This window comes from Pleurodeles waltl, chromosome 12, assembly GCF_031143425.1.
Source record: "Pleurodeles waltl isolate 20211129_DDA chromosome 12, aPleWal1.hap1.20221129, whole genome shotgun sequence".
Lineage (NCBI taxonomy): Eukaryota > Metazoa > Chordata > Amphibia > Caudata > Salamandridae > Pleurodeles > Pleurodeles waltl.
In genome coordinates, this window is record NC_090451.1 from 257,570,043 (window position 1) to 257,585,821 (window position 15,779).

Below are 15,779 nucleotides of genomic sequence, written 5' to 3' on the forward strand. Positions count from 1 at the left end.
TGGTAGCTTGGCAACGAGCGTCAAGGCTTAACTTAGGAGACAGAGTGTAAAGCATTCAAATATCACAAAACAGTAATTAAATAAAACACAGGAAACAGTTTAAAAACCCAAAACCAATTTATAAAAATAGCTTATATTTTTATCTTTAAAATGACACAAAAACGAATAAAATCGGATAAGGGGAATCAGAGATATGAATTTTTAAATAATTTTTTTTTTTTAGCACCTAGAAACAAAAAGCGGCAATCTGGTCATCTGGTTGCACCTTGACCGGGGCAAAGTCAAAGTTTCAGGCCGACAGAGATGGAGCCCTGCTCGGATACAGGCCGCAGGAGGCCTCGTTAAAAGTTTACCTTCACACTTACTCTCTGTTTCGAAGATTTTCTTCAGCGGGACGAACCTGCAAGTCCAAACGGACCTCCTGGAGCCCTTCTTCGGATACGCGTCGCGGGAATCCTCAGTGGAGATTTTTACTTTCGGACTTAGTCATTTTTTCGAGGTGAAAATCCTTCGACCGGGGTAAACCTGGATCTTGATCCGACGTCCCTGGAGCCCTCCTCGGATACGCTGGCTGGGAGGTCCCGGTCAAATTTTTACCTTCGGACTTAGGGGGTTATTCTAACTTTGGAGGAGGTGTTAATCCGTCCCAAAAGTGACAGAAAAGTGACGGATTTACCACCAGCCGTATTACGAGTCCATTATATCCTATGGAACTCGTAATACGGCTGGTGGTATATCCGTCACTTTACCGTCACTTTTGGGACGGATTAACACTCCTCCAAAGCTAGAATAACCCCATTAGTCTCTTTTTTGGAGATTTTCTTTACCGGGACGAACCAGCAAATCAGGCCGGGTCGCTGTTGAGGCAAGCCGGGTAGAGTTGCCGCGGCGGGTCGGTCCCTCTATGGAGCTTCTTTTCAAAAGTTGTCCAAACTTCTCCAAACTTCTGGGGCTTCTCCCAGATGTCCTTTTAAGGTTCTTTTGAGGTCCATAGCTCACCCCAAGGGTCCAGAAGTTCTGAGATGGTCCTTGGGGGTGCAGACTACAACTCCCAGAATGCACCTGGCGCAAACTCCTTTTTGGCCACTGGCAGTGGCCAGCTGGTTGATTTCTTTTGGAGTTGGTGCAGGGGACTCTGGTTAGCAATTTTTCACCTGTAGCAAACAGGGAGTCTCTCCTTCGAAACAGTTGAAGCCAGGCAAAGTCCTTCTTGTGGTGAAGCCCAAGAGTGCAGCTGGTGCAGTCCTTCTGAGTGCAGGTTCCAGGTGCAGGCCAGGGGTCCAGCAGGGCAGTCCTTCTTCTCCTTTGGTTCTTCCTTGTTGGAATCTGATGGGGATCTGAGGTGTGGGTGCAGGTCTGCCAGTTTTATCCTTGCTCCTGGGTGAAAAGCAGGGGGGTCCTGGTTCTCCAATCAGGGGCAGGGTCCTTCCCCCTGTGATGACCACTTCCTGGGAAGTGTGGAAAAATCAATCCCAGGAGGCAACATTCTCCAAAAATCCATCATGGCTGAATCTGATTTTTGGAGGTTACATGTGGCTGAGCCCACCCACTGGTGTGGCTAAAAATCATAAACACACCCCTCTCCTGCCCTCTCCTAATCTAATCAAGGGGGCACCTAGTTGTCTGGGGTTGCAGGATGTGGGGGTGTTGCTGGTTGCTCCAAATGTCCTCCTCTGCCTTTGAAGACCAGTTTGGCAGCCCTCCCCCTTCCTGCCTCACCATCTGCTGAGGGGAGATTCCCTCCCACAGGCACAATCCCTTGTGTGAAGCCGGGCCACTTCACACCTCATCAAGGCAGCCTGGCCAGGCTGCTAGAGGCTGGCCAATCAGAGCACAGCAGCAAAAACAATGCAGGGCTGAAATTGGCAACTTTTCAGGAAAAGTTTAAAACTCTTTACCTGAACAAGTTATATTAAATCCAGCAACTGGAAGTTGTGGGATTTATTATAACAATTCATTTGATACCAAACTCTTGGTATCAATCATTTAAGGGGACTTTAAAAATTAAAATAAAGTCTCCCCATTCTAGCTTATGAAGGCCATTTACTACAATGAGGGAAAAACGAATTTGGCTGTTTTTACCTCACCAGGGCTTATAAAACTATTTTTATAAGGTCCCTTCTTATAGTTACATGGCACCCAGCCCTAGGGGCACATAGGGCACACCTTAGGGGTGACTTAAATGTACAAATAAGGTAGTTTAAGACTTTGGAACTACTTTTTATTCCAAAGTCGAATTTGCATATAACTTTAATTTAAAAGCAGTGACACTGGGCACCTCAGCAGTGCACCTATGGGAGCACTAGCTATGCTGTGGTCCCTAAACCTACATGCCCTACCATATACTAGGGACTTATAGGTAGGTTAACTCAGCCAATTATAATTAGCCTAATTTGCATATTGATTTTACACAGAGCACAGGCCCTGGGACTGGTTAGCAGTACCCAGGGCACCATCAGAGTCAGGAAAACACCATCAAAATGTGAAAAATGGGGGGAAAAAGTTAGGGGACCTCTGCAATCAGCCCTGTTTTCTCACACTGAGAGAGACCTGGACTCTGCCTTGGCTTGCCTCCCGTTCCTAGACACTCAGAGATATCAAAGTTTCTACCCCTGCCCATGTGCCTAGTTCACTGTAAGTGGACCCAGATTCTTGCATCAGTGAAAGGGAGAACCAATGCACCACCCTTGTTGCAGGAGCAAAGGAGCATCACACTCAGAACCACTGCATTGCCTTGAGAGCCTTGAGATATTGGAACCACGCCATGCTTTCACAGCAGTCTACGGAGATCCGCACATTTCTTGAATGCATGTAGAAACCCAGTGCATCACATTTGGGAACCAACGGATTTGGCTTCAGCGCTTGTCCTTAGAACTGACGGTATGCTTCCACTGCATGGGACAGATCGACATATTGCCATCCCTTAGATGACCAGATCCCCATATCTCACCACGCATTTCGCTGTTGTGACCAGGGGGCTGCATGGATTCTGTAGCTGGCCTGTGCTCCATTGAGGTCGGTCCGAACTTTGACTTTGCCCCACTCCAACTTTACTTAAAGTCATCCCTAAAGCGCTGTTTGCTTCCAAGCACTAGAACTTCTTATTTTTCTAAACTTCATGTCTCTACTTTCACTTATGGGATTTTTGTTGTTTTTGTGTTCATTTATTCATAAAATTAATGTCTATTTTTCTAAACCTGAGTAGAGTCTTTTTGTGGTGTTTTCATATGATTACTGTGTGTGTTGCACAAGTACTTTACACATTGTCTCTTTAGATAAGAGCGACTGGTCTGTGTCAAGCTACCAGAGGGTGAGCATGGGTTACCTTTTAGTGTGTGTCTGACTTATTCTATTGGATTGGTGGTTTCTGCTTAGAAAGGGTGACAACCAGAAACCCAATTGTTTAGAAAAGAATGGATTTGCTTCCGATGGAAATATATAGGTATCTGTCTAATCCTGTTTTTGAATATAGCTAAGAACACCTTGGAGAAGATGCTAACAGAATTTCTGACATGAGACCAGAATGAAAGGCATGATTTCTATCACTATATTGAAATAGTTCTGGCCCCTTGATATACCATTTGAAAAGTAATTTAGCTTGGATAGACATTGCTAATCCCAGCTGATTTTTGCGGGGCTATATTTTTAAAAATGGCATATGTGTTGTAGTGATGATGTAATATTTCAGGAACCGTGAGACCTATATCATTCATTTTGGTGTCAAACCATAGATTTTGGGGTTCAAGTAGTCTTATAGAGACAGAAAATAACTCCTCTGAGAGACATGGTGGCTCTATAATGATGTATTTTAGCCATCATATTGGTAATTTATTTTAATATTGTTTTTGTTTCGGGTTTTCCATTGATTTGGAAACATGACTGAAGCAGGTGGTAGCAGATGATCTTTATCTCCTGGCAGAATGTTGCTAACTACCAAATCTGAGAACTCCTTTAACAAAGAAAAATGTGTCATATTCCAAACTACTCTGAAAGAAAAGCTAGCATCAACTGCGGCTGTACAGAAGAGAGTTCGAGATGCTGCAGAAATACTGCAAGACAAAGTTCACAAAACAATGAAACCGATGGGTGAAGAGAATCAAATATTTTATCATTGTAACTACAAGTTGTATATAATGAAAAAAGCCTGGAAAAATGTAAAAAAATAGTAGAAACCAGTGAATAACAACAAGAATCGGAGTCTTCTGAGAAAGCAAAAACAACCAGACACAAGGCCCATCCACTTAGAAGATTGATGGCTACTTCTCGTCCGGATCTTCAATGTGTTATCTGTGGTCTGCCCAGAACAAGGGCTAAAGGGATTGAAAAAAGAACAAAGTACAGAATATGTGAGTCTTGTTAGTAAACTTACAAGGGGATGCGCATGGGTCGATGAACCTTTTAACTCGTTTAAGATGTTCTTGCCATAGCTCCAATACATGAACAACTAATCAATTCACAATAATCAACAATCATTAGTAATCAATAAAATCAATAATCAATTAAGTCAGTAATTATCACGCACCATGACTTTTCAGCCATGAATAACCACACCTTTAGTAAAGTTTAGTAATTTTATTTCCCTTATATTAACAATGCTAAAGTCATGTATATTAATCTCAATTTCAAATGAAAGACACATAAGAACAATACTGGTTGACCAAAGCAACGGAAGAAACGCAATCTAATCAAGGCTTAAATTACAGTATATTCTAAGGCAACGATGCAAATCCAAAGCAGAGTCAGCTGCAACAAGGACATGGCATACATAGAACTCAAAAAGATAATTCATCAATACGTCAGCCCCTGTAATTCGTCAGTCGCCATGTGAATACCCTCATCTAACCCAGATTAGCATCAGCATATTGGGCTTCATGCAAAACAATTTAGAACACAAATTTAGAAAACATCTAGATATGGATCTATCAAAACAGCGCAGTTGGTACCTAGAAAGAAAAGGCATAAAAATGCAATTCAGTCACATTGTAATATCTACCTATCCACGGTATGGGTCAGCAAGCAGAACCAGTCTTCATCCCCAGGTCATCAATCGATCAGCAAAGCATCAGGCTCGCAGTCAGTGAGTATGAGCCCAACTACAGAATCTTGAATCTCTTCTTCTCCCAAATTCACTTTAGATCTCAGGTCTCATCGTCTGTCAAATTTTCCTCTGTCACGTTGTTATATCAAAGTCACCTAAACTATTCCCTAATTCCCTATTGGTCAGTCAATCGTATGTTTATACACTATCCAATAATATTTGTATACCAAATCTATGAATTATAATATTTCGCTCTTCACACGAAGTTGATTGGTCCACTTTACGATGTCCTCATCATCCGGCTTGTCAGGTAACAAATTTGTTGCATCTTCATCTCCAGTCAGTGTTTTCATTGTTCGGTTCCTGGGAAAGTAAATTCTCACACACATTTCACACAAGTCAATACATTATTAGAGACATCATCTCCTTTTACTTCGACTCCCACAGAAAGCATCGGTTAAGCACTTTTAATAAGACAATGGACTTTTCACAGTTTAATTCACTCCATCAGCATTTTACTAAATTGCTAAGAAATACAGCTTCTGCATGAGGCCTGGAAAAACCAGGCCAAGACACTCGCTAAGTTAAGGTCTACAATGAGTAAGCTAAAGCATAATTTCATAACCCTAAATATGATGTATTACTACATTAATCTAATACATTTTCAAGATTTCATCAGTATTAATCATTTATTAGTACATTTCGTGAACATTGGTGGCCATTCTTCGAGGTCACGTTTTCAAACTCGTGCATTATTTTTCTACGTTGTTTCATTTTCTACATAATTCATTATTCAAAATACACAAACACTCATTAATAATTTCTAGTTAAGACACCTGCTTCAGCAGTCTTAAATGGCAAACATGTTTTTATCTGCAGCTATTTTTTTCCACGATTAAGTTTTCAGGCAAGTAGCTGACCTCAACATTAAGATGAATGTATTTGCTGTGGACTTGTATGTCCACCAGAACTGCATGCATTCATAAATATGAATTGACAATGAGCTCCTAGCAGCAACGTAAATGCCAGCCTTCAGTTAAGTATGTACTCTTTGAAATGCAAATTAAGTTTTAAAGCCCTGCTTGATTGCTGGCTATTGGTTCACACTCAGTGAGATCGGATAAATAATGGTCCACATTGATGAAACTGTGTTGATCCATAATGATGAGTTTAAGATTTTTCTAGTGAGAATGTACAATGACAGAATTCGCTTTTGTCTATCTAACAAAAGGAATGAGCCACTGATGTTGGTCTCAGCTGATTTGACTCCTTAAGCTCTTGCTGCCAGAATAAGATCACAGGATGAAGTAAAATCAGCAGGGCCATTTTAAGAAACATCCTGAAAGATTTAGATTTTGGACTTCATGAGAAGAATTAATGTTGTTTTAAAAAAATGTACATCATTGTTTAACATCAGCAAAGCAAATCTGTTACAAACTGAAGTTCTTGAGTTCGGAACAGAAGCTGGCAACATTGATAATGGCTTTGAAGATATAAGTGAAGAAGTGGAAGACAATCCCATGAACCAACAGACTTATGCTGTGTAAATGTACAGTCTTTTTGAAATCATGTTTTATTAATTACATCAAGGCAAAAAGAAGACTCAGCTACATATGATAACTGCCCTCTCAATCTATGACAAAAGTGGAGAGCTAATCACTTCAATTAATAGGACTGGCGTAGCAACAAGTTATAATGACATAGTACAGAGCAGGAACTTGTTAGCAGCTCATGCTGCAAAACATTGTAAATCCAACAGCACACCACTTCCAGGTCACTTCACTAGGAAAGGATTTACAATTGCTGCTCTTGATAATTTTGATTTTGAAAACATCTCTCCTTTGTCTGGAACATCCAGCACACCTGATACTGCTGTGGTGCTTTTTCAAAACTGTACCAATGATGTAACTGCTGGAAAACAAGCTGTGACAGCTGTAGGCATGAACAAACAAAGCTGTAAACTTATAACCCAACTGCCTTGCCAACATGTGCAATATCACTACAAGACATTAACACGTCCCAGTCTACCATAAAGTTTCAAAGTGGCTGAGTACATATATCTTCTCCTACCTGATGCTGCAGTCTGCCAAGCTGACTTAACTGAATTTATCATAACACTTATTCAGTGTGGACTGAGGGATGTAAAATAGGCAGTTCTCTGTGGGCTGGAATTCATGCTCTGATCTCCTAGAATACCACCCCACTGAAGAAGGTTGGATTTTTACCAGTAATACCATCTCCACTCACAAACTACACAACAGTATAAAAAGCTCTAAAAATCCAAAATGTGCATGCTCAGCCTATCCTGCAAATTTTCTGTGAGGAAGGTGTTTTCGGTATTGTACCTGACATTTGTATGAGCAACCCAGTAGAATTTGATGATCTTTATCAATGATGGCCTTTTTCCACATGACAAAAATTGTGTTGCAGTGTGCAGGTGGTCATCCCAGTGGATGTTGCATGACAATGCACTTATTGAGGCTGAAATCTTTGGAAGCAAAACTGTCCGGTGAGTAAAGAGCGGAACTCGTTAAGTTAATTCGCTACAAGGTATGCTCATCATATATGAGGCTATAGAAACTGTGCGCCAAAATGATTTCTGGAACAAGAATGACAAATTAGGTTTTGCATATGTTATCTCAGAAGTGAACAAGGCACAGGGTGCACTTCATTAAAAAACATAACGCAAAGCTGGACACTGTTCATTACACTCAGTTCAAAATCAGAAAACCTGAAAACCAAGTTTGTATAGTTTGTCAATGAATGTGAAGAAAAATCAGAACTTTGCAAGTACTGGGAAAATGTTCTACACATGATTGCTCTAGTGAAAAAATTGGTACATGCTGATTGGGAAGGAGAATGGGAGCTGCATGTGAAGACTGTGGAGTCACTGATTACTGTTTTGCATAAACTACGTGAGACATGGGTCCTGGTATTTAGAAAGAGTGAAGAAGGTAGACGTGGAAAAACCATACCTTTGCACAAAATTTATCCAAATACACTTTGTGGTGAAAGACAGAGAGGGAAGGTTCAATGCTGTGTCTCCAGATGTGAAACTTGAAGAGACGAGCCAGAGATCATAGAAAAGCTCCAAGGGAATTGTTGGTCAAACACGTAAAAGTGAATATGTTGCTCAATAGCAGCTAGTTTACCATGCAGCCCTTTCTATTTGCAATGACGTCAGAGAGATGAAAAATTAAAAATCAATGGGTCACTGTGAAAGTGTTCCTCACCACAAACTTGTGGGAAAGAGATGGAGAACATTTTAATAAACATGTTGACAGCATTCTTCATTTCATGCAGCAGCAAGGAAACCCCTTTCAGATGACTGAGCCTGTGTGATTACACAACCTTGTGGACAAACAACAAGTGTATAACAATATAAAGACACATCTACTAGATGTCCTGTAACTTAGATCAAAACTATATCCAGAACTGAAGGAGGCGAAATTTGTTTTGAAAGAGAAAAGGCTGTATGACATAATCACTAACGCTAAACTTCCAAGCTTTAATTACCATAATAAAAGTTTTGTAGAAAACAATCACTACAAAACAGGTTACAAGAAAAAACAACTTTCGTAAGCACATAGAGAGATGGATGTAGCATAAAAAAGGGGTGTATTTATCAAGGACATTTTGCCACATGATCTTCTTCTAACAAAAGCATTATTTGATGGAAATGCTGCAATCACACCAGTGAAACACAAACTCGTACAGGAGCTTGAATAAAAACTTTAATCTGAAATATTTCAAATCAAAAAGGTGTCCTCATTGAAAACTGCTTGTTGTGGACTACATGTCACAATTGCGAATCGTAAAGATTTCATCAATGCAAAACTTCAGAGAGGTAATTCAGACTGTTCCACAGATATCAAAGTCTGTGTGGATCTTGTAAGAACTGCACATTGTCTTTGACAGTTATCTTGAACTATCCATTAAAGAATGTGAGAGAATCAGACAAATGTCCACAAGTGGAACAATTGACCTTGCCTGAATCAAAAATTTGACACTTATACCTGTGCAACTCGAAGAACTGTGGTCATCAACATCGAACAAGATGAACTTGGAGATGTTAACTCGTCAAACCTTTGCTGATGCTTCAGTGAACACTGAATTTTCGATCATTGCAAGTGGAATGATTGTCAATAAGGAGTTGGTGCCTGCAGAGATATTTTCAAAATGTGTGGGCCATATTGTTCAATAACTTAACAGCAAATTGGAGTAAGCTGGCCTTCGTGTTGTGCCACACATTGAGTGGGCTATTCGAAATGGTTCCAATCAGTTAATTGTACAGTCAAATGGCACAGATTTTATTATTGTGCTACTTAGAGTTGCTGCAATGTTCATAAGTCAAGCATTGTCAGAGTTATGGGTATGTTATGCAACAGGCAAGAAAAGACACTTAGGGGGTCAATATGACCCTCATGGTCCTGGTTGGACCGCTGCCAAAGTGGCGTTCCAGATGCAACTTTATGACCATGGCGGAGCCGCCACGGTCAAATCAATGACACGGCGGTCATGGCGGTTGTAATCCAGCAGGGCATCGCTGCAAGCAGTGCTGCCCTGGGGATTACGAGTCCCCATCTGCCAGCCTGTCCATGGCGGAAAGGCTGGCCAAATGGGGGACTCGGGGGGCCCTGGAAAGCCCCTGCACTGCCCATGCAGGGGCCCCCATGCACAGCCCCATTTCACATTCCACTGCCTGAATTGCGGGCAGTGGAATGCATGACGCGTGCTGCTGCACCCGCTGCACCACCACATTGCCGCCGGCTCCATTAGGGCCTTAACTGCAATGTTAAGGCCCTGATCCCTGCTGGCCTTTGTTTCTGCCTGCCGGCCCAGCGGGGAAGCCATAATAGGGCCAGCGTGGTTCAGGCCACACAGGCGGCCTGATGGTGGGATGACATTGGCAGACGGTCGCCGCCACCCGCCCATGTCAAAATGAGGGCTTAATCCCACTTCATATTCTGTAACTTGACCCATAGATGCCCAGTGTTCTTATCACGGCATGAGGGTTTGGTCTTTGTATTTGTAGGTGTGTTGAAGATGGCTGTTAATGTCCAGTAGAAGGCGGTAGCCAAAACGCGTCGACATTTTGGTGGAGACAGAGTTGTTTTGATTACAATCGATCATAAAGCGGATGAATTATATTTGCAGAAATTGGTTCCCTCTGCCTTTCTTGGATCCTTGATTGACTTAGTGCAGCCGTTCGGTGAGCAGTTTCTCACCGTTTATGGACAATATATATATATATCACTTTTGTCAATGCATGTGATGTTTCCTTGGGGGTTGCGATGGGCCCCCAGGGAAACCACACTCACTCATAAAAGTGATCTATATATATATATATATATATATATATATATATATATATTCGCCACCAGTTCTCTTGCAGTTGCAGCTTGCTTCTTCAAAGCAATGCACATACTTTAACTGACGCGTTTCAACTGTAGCTTTTAGGCAGCAATAAAAGAGTCAAATAACTCTTGTGATTATGTTTCTGCTAGAAAAGGATCTGACTTTTGACTAGTGTCAGTTTTGATGCCATAAAGTAGCGCAGAAGTTTTATATGCCTACTGCAAAGATCAAATCTGTATTTTACGTAAATAGCTGAGTGGATTAGTAAAGCCAGCCATTACCTGCGCATTAATACAACTGAAATGTATGCAAGGGGGGCTATGGAGGGATGAAGGGCACCTTTCCTGGGTAGTAGTGATGGAATCCGAGGAGGAGGTCATGGTATTGGGAGAACCAATAATGATTGTTGGACTGGGTGCCAGAGGCGCTAAAGACTGTGACAATTGGTATGTGACAATAGTGTGTCTTTTTTGTTTTTTCGAGTGTCTTGAGAGAACATGCTCATTCAGGGAAGAAGCAAATATAAAGTGACATTCACTGTTGCACACATCACACACACATTCACCAACAGTTCTGTGACTGTCTACGTAGGCCAGTGTTTTAGAGCAACATTTTAGCCAGGAGCAGAGATGGCATCTCGTTGGATCACTGCTGCTCAAGCCCTAACTTGGGCTATAGAGGACACCTCTGATGTAGGAGGACACCTCTAATGTAGGATCACAGACTGAGACAGCAGATACTGAGACAGCATCTGAGGGATAGAACAATGGTGCAGACTTGGGGAGTGATTTCCATGACAGCTCCTCTTCCAGTGATTCTGAGGGAGGTGATGAGGACAGTCCTTCTGTCCCTTTACGAGCACAGTCTGTGCAGCGGGACAATAGCGGGTTAGCCCAACCCACAGACCAGGTGCATGTGGCAGCAAGCACAGAGAGAGTGCTCTCTTGGGAGCTCCCTAATTTAGTTCAGCCCCATATTCCAGTGCCCAAATCGTATTGTGGGGATACCAAAATTATCTATCACAAAACAGCCTGGTTTTGTAAGGCAGGCACCTGAGTTTTTGGTCCCGGGCTCGGCGGCCATAAAAGAAAACCTACCAAACCAAGACATTTCTGGAAATTAGACACCCAGGCGAGTCCACATAGGTGTGGATTGTGTAGATTCCTCAAAGTTTTCTTACCCAGAATGCCCTGCATAGGTGAAATGTTGAATACAATTTTTTTCTTGCATTGCTGTCACACAAACTACAGGAATATGTTGGGATCCACAAAATTCCTACCACCCAGTGTTTATCCACCTAACCTGATAAAAACGCAACCCCACTTTAGTGCCTGTACCTAGTGCCTGCATCAGGAATGGATCACCCCAGGGTCAACAGCTGCCCTCATGTAAGGACTAACATTGACTGGGCACTAGGCCTACCCACTCAAGTGAGGTATCATTTTTATCAGGAGACTTGAGGAATTGCTTGGTGGAAGTAAATTTGTGGCTTCTCTCACATTCCAGAACTTTCCATCACTAAAATGTGAGGAAAAAGTGTTTTTTTGCCACATTTTGAGATTTGCAAAGGATTCTGGGTAACAGAACCTGGCGAGAGCCCCACAAGTCACCCCATTCTGAATTCTCCTAGGTTTCTATTTTAAAAAAATGTACATGTTAGCTGGGTTTCCCGAGGTGCCGGCCGGAGATACAGAAAAAAATCTACAGCTAGCCACTTTCCAAAAAACACATCAGTTTTCAATGTATATATTTGATGTGTCCGTATTGCGTTTTGGGGTGTTCCCTGTCGCGGAAACTAGGCCTATCAACACAAGTAAGGTACCATTTTTATTGGGAGACTTGGAGGAATGCTGGCTGGAAAGTAATTTGTAGCCCCTCTCAGATTCCAGGACTTTTCATCACCAAAATGAGAGGAAAAAGTGTTTTTTTTGCCAAATTGTGAGGTTTGCATAGGATTCTGGGTAACAGAACCTGATGATAACCCCACAAGTCACCCATTCTGAATTCCCCTAGATGTCTAGTTTTAAAAAAATTGTATAGGTTCGCTAGGCTTCCTGAGGTGGGCTGTGCTAGAGACAAAATCCACAGCTAGGCACTTTGCAAAAAACAGGTCAGTTTTCTTTGGGAAAATGTGATGTGTCCACTCTCTGTTTTAGGGTGTTTCCTGTCGCGGGCACTAGGCCTACCCACATAAGTGAGGTACTATTTTTATCGAGAGACTTGGGGGTATGCTGGGTGGAAGCAACTTTGTGGCTCCTCTCAGATTCCAAAACTTTATATCACTGAAATCTGAGGCAAGAGTGTTTTTTTTTTTGCCAAGTTTTGAGGTTTGCAAAGCATTCTGGGTAACAGAACCTGGTCAAAGCCCCACAAATTACCCCATCCTGGATTCCCCTAGCTGTCTAGTTTTAAAAAAATCACCGGTTTGGTAGGTTTCCCTAGGTGCCGGCTGAGCTAGAGGCCACAATCCACAGCTAAGCACTTACCAAACAATCTGTCAGATTTCAATGTAAAAATGTGATATGTCAATGTTGCATTTCCTGTCAGTCTTGGTCTCCTCCTGGGGAACCCACAAACTCTGGGTACCTTTAGAATCCCTAGGATGGTGGAAAAAAAGGACTCAAATTTGGCGTGGTTAGCTTATGTGGACAAAAAGATATAAAGGCCTAAGCACGAACTACCCCAAATAGCCAGGGTTCAGAACTGGGGTGATGCCGGGGGAGGGAGGAGGTCCATCACCTAAGGGGTTAAGAGAGTTTAAAGCATTTCTCTTACTTCAGTACATTATAAAACTCTAAAAATGTATACAGACAATCATCCGTGATACAACGTTCCCTCACATGAAGGAGGAATATTACATACAGGTAACATCTAAAATAAATAAATAAAAATGATGCAATAAGAAAACAAACCTCAAAAATGGAATAAAAGAAGTGAAAGTGGAGATAATTAACTATATGGCTATATTCAAGTAATATTACCAATGCTCCTTTCGTACAGGTTTCAAACCAAAAACCTTTCACAATAAACATCTTTTTTGTTTTAGCAGACGCAAAAGCAGAAGCCAGAAAAACAATCATTTGCAATGCAACAGGTCTAGCATTTCTCCGAGTTAGAGCTATTAGCAGTTGTAAACTCCCAACCGGACTTTTCTTGCCTCATTAAATGGAAATAAAAGAGCGCGATCGCACTGCTAAACAAGCAAGATCGTGCTGTGAAAAAAGAGAAAAAGTAGTCCTCAAACCGGATGGAAAACAGCGAGCCTCGTATGTCTTCAGTACTTGGTCGCTGCGCTCGAGGATGGCTAACCACTGGAAAAGGCATGACGTATGCATGCCTTCCGCTAATGAAATCAAGCACATTTTTAAAGGCAAGCCCACGAACCAATGAAAGACACTGACGTGACATTGAGGGGGCTCCAAGCCCTTTCCTACCTACTACAGCGTCTCGCAAGCGATACGCATGCGCAAGTGCATGCTACGCAGGCTCGACCCTAAAAAAAGCTGTGATAGAGGTCAGTACCAATAACAATTGACCCTTGATTCCCCATGCATAAGCTTAGAGGCTAACAGTTCATACGTTAAGAGACCAATAACTCGTTTTTTGGATAAGGATGTAGGCTTTAGGTTTTGTTTCAAACCTTGAATATGGCCCTTTTAGCACCAGAGTAGAACTACACGAGTTATTCTGTAAAAATATATATATCTTTCACTTTAATACAAAAAAACAGAGCGCTTGATGAGAACACGGTGTCAGAGGTCCAAGAAAGATGTATACCTATATTTCCTTTATAAATATCCTTCTTGCCAAGGTTGTTACCTTTAGATAATGCTGTCTTACAGGACCTTGAAAGGATTGAATCAAGACACAAATCCAGGTTTACTGACACTGTCTCCAGTCCTGAACCTTTTACCTACAAATTATTAATTTCAGGAATGTTAGCCTAATAAACTTTTATCGGTACCGCTGCATGCTCATGAGCAGATGTTTCAGAATTGAAAGGAGTCCTCCTCAATAAAAGTGCAGGTAACATATGCTGCAGACCTCATTATCATCCATTACAATGCCGGCTTTCCTGGCTCTCCACCGAGTTTTCATACCTCGCCAAGAAACAGTAGCCTAGATGTCGATGCTTTGCTGTCACAGTAAAAAGCACAGTTACTTCATGAGTGATGATCTTAATAATTCACAGATTTCATTGTGATTTTCAGCATGTGTTTCCTTGTACAAGGGAACGAAATTCTTATACCACGCAGATGTATCCCAAATGTCTTGTCTGTGTTGTCATTTGAAAAATCGCGTTTTACTTAGTGAGTGGTCGTTTATTTGTCAATAACCATATTTCATAATATGTTTTACCATTTGTGTCTTTGCACAAAATAGGTATGTAGTTGGGCGAAAAGAGGAACATTTAAAAAGTACATTTTTTGAATGACTGTCAGTGCCGCAGTTATCTTGGTTGGATGTAGAGTGAGAACCGAGTGAGTGCTATCAAATCAAATCAAATCATTAGCATTTATAAAGCGCGCTACTCACCCGTGCGGGTCTCAAGGCGCTAGGGACAAAGGGGGTGGTTATCGCTGCTCGAACAGCCAGGTCTTTAGGAGTCTCCGGAAAGCGGAGTGGTCCTGGGTGGTCCTGAGGCTGGTGGGGAGGGAGTTCCAGGTCTTGGCCGCCAGGAAGGAGAAAGATCTCCCACCCGCCATGGAGTGTCGGATGCGAGGGACGGCGGCGAGTGCGAGGCCAGAGGAGCGGAGGGGGCGGGTGGGGACGTAGAAGTTGAGCCGTCTGTTGAGGTATTCCGGTCCCTTGTCGTGGAGGGCTTTGTGTGCGTGGGTGAGAAGTCGGAAGGTGATCCTTTTGCTGACTGTGAGCCAATGCAGGTGTCTCAGGTGTGCAGAGATGTGGCTGTTGCGGGGTACGTCGAGGATGAGGCGGGCTGAGGCGTTTTGAATGCGTTGCAGGCGATTTTGGAGTTTGGCGGTGGTCCCAGCGTAGAGGGTGTTGCCGTAGTCCAGGCGGCTTGTGACGAGGGCGTGGGTCACGGTTTTTCTGGTGTCGGCGGGGATCCAGCGGAAGATCTTGCGGAGCATGCGGAGGGTGAGGAAGCAGGCGGAGGACACGGCGTTGACTTGCTTGGTCATGGTGAGAAGGGGGTCCAAGATGAAGCCGAGGTTGCGGGCATGGTCTGCGGGGGTCGGTGCGGTGCCGAGGGCCGTGGGCCACCAGGAGTCGTCCCAGGCGGACGGGGTGTTGCCGAGGATGAGGACTTCAGTTTTTTCAGAGTTCAGCTTTAGGCGGCTGAGCCTCATGCTATGATATCTGTGTACCAGTCCTGCGATGGGGAATTCAGAATGAACCTGTATCTTGGCCACAGTACTTG